This window comes from Orycteropus afer, unplaced genomic scaffold (assembly GCF_000298275.1).
Source record: "Orycteropus afer afer isolate SDZICR_OR568_19922 unplaced genomic scaffold, OryAfe1.0 scaffold00036, whole genome shotgun sequence".
Taxonomy (NCBI): Eukaryota; Metazoa; Chordata; class Mammalia; order Tubulidentata; family Orycteropodidae; genus Orycteropus; species Orycteropus afer.
In genome coordinates this window covers 10433360-10439166 of record NW_006921623.1, presented here as the reverse complement: position 1 = coordinate 10439166, position 5807 = coordinate 10433360, and positions in this window count along the sequence as shown.

Genomic DNA, 5807 nt, shown 5'->3' with positions numbered 1-5807 from the left:
TGTTATGTTCGTCATGCTGTTATGCTAATGACTTCGGAGTTATCTTTTTAAAAAGCAGAACAGACACAGGGAAACACACACACAGGGGGAAGACACAAAACCATGTGAAGATTGTCGACAAGCCAAGAAACGCCAAGGATTTTTGACTACTGGAAGCTGAAATGGACAAAGAAGGATCTCCCCCATGCCCTCAAGTCAGACTTCTAGCCTCCTGAACTGTGAGGAAATAAATTCCTGTTCTTTAAAGCCATCCACTTGTGGTGTTGTTTTGTTATAGTAGCACTAGGTAACTAAGGTATTTATAGAATGCTCCCCAATTTAGATAATGTCAGATATTTACTCATAATTAGGCAGGGATTATGGTTGGTTTGTTTGCTTTTTAGGAAGAATGTCACAGAGGTGAAGTACCCTTCTCACTACATCATGGCTGTCAAGGCTATGTGACATTAGCATAACTTACTGGGGTGACATTAACTTGACCACTTTGTTATGGTGGTGTCTGCCAGGGTTCTGCTCTGTGAAGCCACTACTTCTCCCTCTCCATACTCTGTTCTTTAAAAGGAACTCACTAAGTCCAACAAACATTAAAGGGGAGAAGGATTGAGCTCCACCTCCTGGACAGGGTAGCATCTACGTTTATTATTTGGAATCCTTCTGTAAGGAAGTGTTATAGGACAGGAGTCTTAAACTTTATCTGTACCAAGACCAAGACCATTTGGGGAGTGTAGTGAAGCCTAAAGACCTATTCTCAGAATAACAATTTAAAATTTAATGCACTTGTTAAAACATAAAATACACAGAGATTACAAATGAAAATTATTCTACTGAAATACAACTGTCGATCCATATTTTTTAAAATTAGTGATATGATAATATCTGTGCATCTTTATTAACACATCAGAACACAAGATCTAGATGCATGTCTAATAACTACTGTAATTTCAAAATGTTGCTAAGCATAAATGACATCACAGTATGCTGATACTACTGTGGTTTGTTGCCTACATTCATTATGAAAGGAAATGCTAAATTTCAGTTTCAGGTTTGTTAAAGTAAAGGTATAATTTTTTCCCAATCAAGTTCACACACTTTCTGAATTCTACGCATGGACTCCTGGGAGGGTTTGTAAAGAATTTCTGGTTTGGAAGAACCCAAGAAAGTAGATATGTCCCAAAACTGTGCAAATGGAGATAGAATCCGAGAAAGTAAGAAGCAAATAACATACACTGTTTTCCTTTGTGATTCTGGCAGGAGTTGGAAAGGGAAGATAACAAGAAGTAAAAGGGATTTCAACCTGTCTAATAATGAAAGAAACACAAAACAAATCCTCGACAGACCACTTATCATCTTTTAGATTAAACCAAAACTCAAAAACCAAATTCAATGCCGTGGAGTCGAATCCGACTCATAGCGACCCCTCCTTGTGCTTCCGAGGCAGTATCACTACGGAAGCAGATTGCCCAACCTTCCTTCCGAGGAGTGGCTGGTGGGTTTGAACTGCCAGCCTTCTGGTTAGCAGTCAAATGCCGTAGGCATTATGCCACCAGATCTCCTCCTTTTAGAGTCGAAGAAAAATTAACACTCAGTGCTGATGAGGATGCTGTGAAACTGGTACTCACGTGTATTACTGGTTAGAGTTACTTCATAAAATCCCATTGAGAATCAATTTTGAAAAATTACTAACCATGAAAATTTCAAAATATTGACTGAGTATACCTTTTTAAGAAAATAACTATAACAAAACAAAACAAAACAAAAAGACCCAAACGCATTGTCATCAAGTCAATCCCAACTCATTGTGACAGAGTGGAACTATTCCATTGGGTTTCCAAGGCTGTGAATCTTAATGGAAGCAAACCGCTACATCTTTATCCTGGCTATTGGGTTCAAACAATTGCCCTTTCAGTTAGCAACCAGGAACTTAACCAACTGTGCCATTAGGACTCTGAAAATAATTATAGACATATAGAAACTTAAATTTAGAAATGCTTGTTGCAACATTATTTATATGAGCAAAAAATGTTAGGAGCAACTGAACAGCTTAAATGATGGCAGGTTGTCAAATGATGTATATAGTACATGAGCTAAAGGGAATAGAATGCAGATATGGAATGCTAGTTACTAGGACAATGTAACAACATAGTTATGAGAGACTTATAAGAGGCTAGATATGCATCTCTTTGAGTTCAGTTGTTGTATCTGTTTAAAAGAGGGTACTACTACTATCTTCTAAGATTGTTATATGGCTTAATGAGATGACATTTAAAGCACCTAGAAGGATCTGGGACATTTTGTGTGTTCAATATGCATCAGCTGCTATCGTTATGATGATATTAGAGTAAAACAAGATCTTATGTGCAGCCTGGATACATCACGGCAAAAATATACTGAAAAAAATACACCAAAATGTCAATAGTGGTGGTATCAGGGTGAAGAGATGACGAATGATTTTGGTTTTTTATCTATTTTCCAAATTTCTAAAATATATTTATTTATTTATTGTGATTTGGATACAAATTTGCAAAGTAGATTCATTTTACACTCAACAGTTCATACACATTTTGCTTCATGGCACCAATTACCATCCCAATAAACAGCTCTCCTCCAGGCTCCTCCCTGTGACTACCCCTCCCCTGTGTCCTTTTATATGCATTCCTGTCTGTCTAGTTTTCCCCCTATGCAAATGCTGCCCTTCTGATCTCTCACGGTTGCAAATTTTCTATAATATACTTTTAACATACAATTAAACTGTTAATACAAAAAGAAGCAAATGTTTTATTAGAAAGACATATCCTCAACTTTTCCTAACAGTTGAGATGGGCTCTATACCAGGAAAATAAGTAACTTGGAGATCTCTAATTCTGTGCCTTCTTGTCCTCAGAACCTTAGAGGCAAAGAAAATCACAGTACAGAGCCGGTGTGTCTTTATCACTTCTGAGTGGTAGGGATGACTCCTAGATGAATTGTCAAGGGCCCCAAATAAATGATGAATAAATGTTAAACATTCACTGAATTTGAAATTGACAATCCCTTTATTGACTACAAATCTGTCCTGGAAGAAGTGCAGCCGGAATGCTCCTTGGAAGTGAGAATGGCCAGACTTTGTCTCACCTACTGGGGTCATGTTGTCAGAAGGAACCATTCCCTGGAGAAGGATATCACGCTTGGTAAAGTGGAGGGTCAGCCAAAAAGGGGAAGGCCCTCAATGAGATGGACTGACACAGTGGCTGCAATGATGGGCTCAGGTATAGCAAGGATTGTGAGGCTGACGCATGACCAGGCAGCGTTTCATTCTATTGTAATTAGGGTCACTATGAGTCGGAGCCAACTTGACAGCACCTAACAACAACAACTAATTCACTACCCACAGTAACAATCTCAGCAGCAGGAACAGCAGATAGACAGCAATAGAAGATGGGTAGCCAAGTATGTGAGACATAGTATGTTAAATAAATGCATGAAGGGATAACTGCTTGCATGGCCCATGCCTTTCTCAGCCACTGTGGTCGCCAGTTTGCCCACAGGGTGGCAGTGCTACTCCACACTTGGCAGAGTTGGCCGGTGCAGTTGGTGCAGTTTCTGCCTGGCCCAACTTCCCTTCTTGAGCAGAGAAGTCTCAGGGTTCACAGAAAGTCTCTAAAAAGGACATTGTTGACATCACCTTTTCTTGATGGAGTGGAGGACATAATCCTCTGGCTACGGGAAGGATGCATCTGCCACCACCGGAAGTTTGGATCAGTCTATGAAGCAGATGGAGCAGCCCGTACCTGGGTTTTTATATCACCAGGCCAAGCTAGGACCAAAGGCTCCCAGCAAGGTCATGGACTATAGGGGTTTAAAACTGAGCTCTTCTGACAAGGGTAAAACATGCGTAAGAGAGAATATGGTGAGATGGCCTCTGGCAAATCACTTACTCTCCCAGGAAGCATTTTGTTGTCTGTGGAAAAGAGTTTTAAGTCCAACAACATGTATCCATAAAGACAGTGGTGGTTTATTGGTAGAATGCTCGCCTTCCATGTGGGAGACCTGAGTTCAGTTCCTGGCCAATGCATCTCATGTGTAGCCACCACCTGTCTGTCACTGGAGGCCTGCATGTTGCTATGATGCTGAACAGGTTTCAGTGGAGCTTCCCAGACTAAGATGGACTAGGAAGAAAAGCCTGGGGATCTACTTCTGAAAGTCAGGCAATGAAAACTCTGTGGATCACAATGGTCCAATCCTCAACCATTCATGGAGATGGTATAGGACCAGCCAGCCTTTCATTCTGTTATGCGTAGTGTTGTCATGGTGGCAGCTAACAGCAATACACAGCAAGGACTGAGCAACAGCACAACACCAGGCATATAGCAGCTCAGTGAAGGTTGGTTACTGTCATTACTATCATTGTTAATACCTGCAGTGCCATTAGTGAAACATAGATATCCCAATGAAGACTTGCCTCCTATGGACACACAGACTAAATCTGTGACTAGATCCTGAAATCACTTCTTCATTTATAGTAAAGGAGGAACTGAAAGAGCAAGGAGTGGGTCTGAAAGGCAAGAATTTGACCTCCTTTATTGGAAGTGGGAGGGTGGGGGGGGTGTGGATGGTGGTGAAGGTTGTTTTTTGTTTTAAGTGAATGAACATATTTTTTGGGGAAAAAAATCAAAGGTGCTTCTTGAAATCTTAGAGAAAGACAACGCTGAAGTTTTTCACTTTCCTTTTCCTCTAAATTTTGAACCCATAGTCATCAAATGAATCAGTTCCAGCATCCATGGTGAGGGGTTTTGTCCAACAGAACATCTTTGTAGTTCAGCTCCTGGCTCCAGGCTGATCCTGTCTGCACCTCTGACTGCAGAAGGCAAATTTTACTCTTCATACAATTGTGCTTGGAAAACTTTATTTTTTCTCACTCTCTCTTCTTTATCTCCCCTAAGCTTATAAAGTATGATCGATGAGAAAAAGCAAAGAGCTGGAATTGTTTATACAGAAGAAAGAGCAGAGTAATAGAGACGGGGAGCAAGCTTAAATTCTCTTAAGTCTCAGATCTGCTATATGGTGGAAGGTGACCAAATGTTCTCCAATTTGTATTGAGGACATGAAAAAAGAGTAAAACTTAAGTACCACACAAGGGATTTAGGTCGGGTGGAAGTAGCAACTGTGAAAGCATGGCCCATAAAGGTTCTCCAGGAGGTATAGATTTGAAATGCAAGTCACATGTGTTTTAAAAGTTTGCTTTCCCTACTCCTTTGTGCATATGAGAAAATGCACAGACATTGACATTTAAAATGTAATTCACAATGATACTATAGCTGTCCTTGTTAGGTGCCACAGAGTTGATTTCAATTCATAGCAAACCCATGGGACAGATTGGAACTGCTCCATAGGGTTTTCTAGGCAGTCATCTTTTATGAGAACAGATCACCAGGTCTTTGTCCCACAGGACCACTGGGTGGGTTCGAACCACCAACCTTTTAGTTAGGAGCCAAGTGCTTAATGTTGCACTAGCAGGGCTCCTTACAATATCATAGTCTACCAATATTTATGCACAAAGTCCCTTGGTTTTTTTTTCATTGTAGCAAGTGAAGAACAAGTGGTGTGAGAGGTTGTAGTAGACAGGATGGAGTATGTTATGATGCAGTAACAAAAAAGCCCAAGATCTTTGTTTCTATTGCCCACTCATGCTACATATCTACCACAGATAGACAGTTTCCTCACTCAGGGACTCAGGCTGACGGCACTTCCACCGTCTATTGCTGGAGCAAGGGTAAGCAGGTGACTGTTAAAGGTTTCTGCCCATTTCAGTTCTTCCCACATTGCAGGAG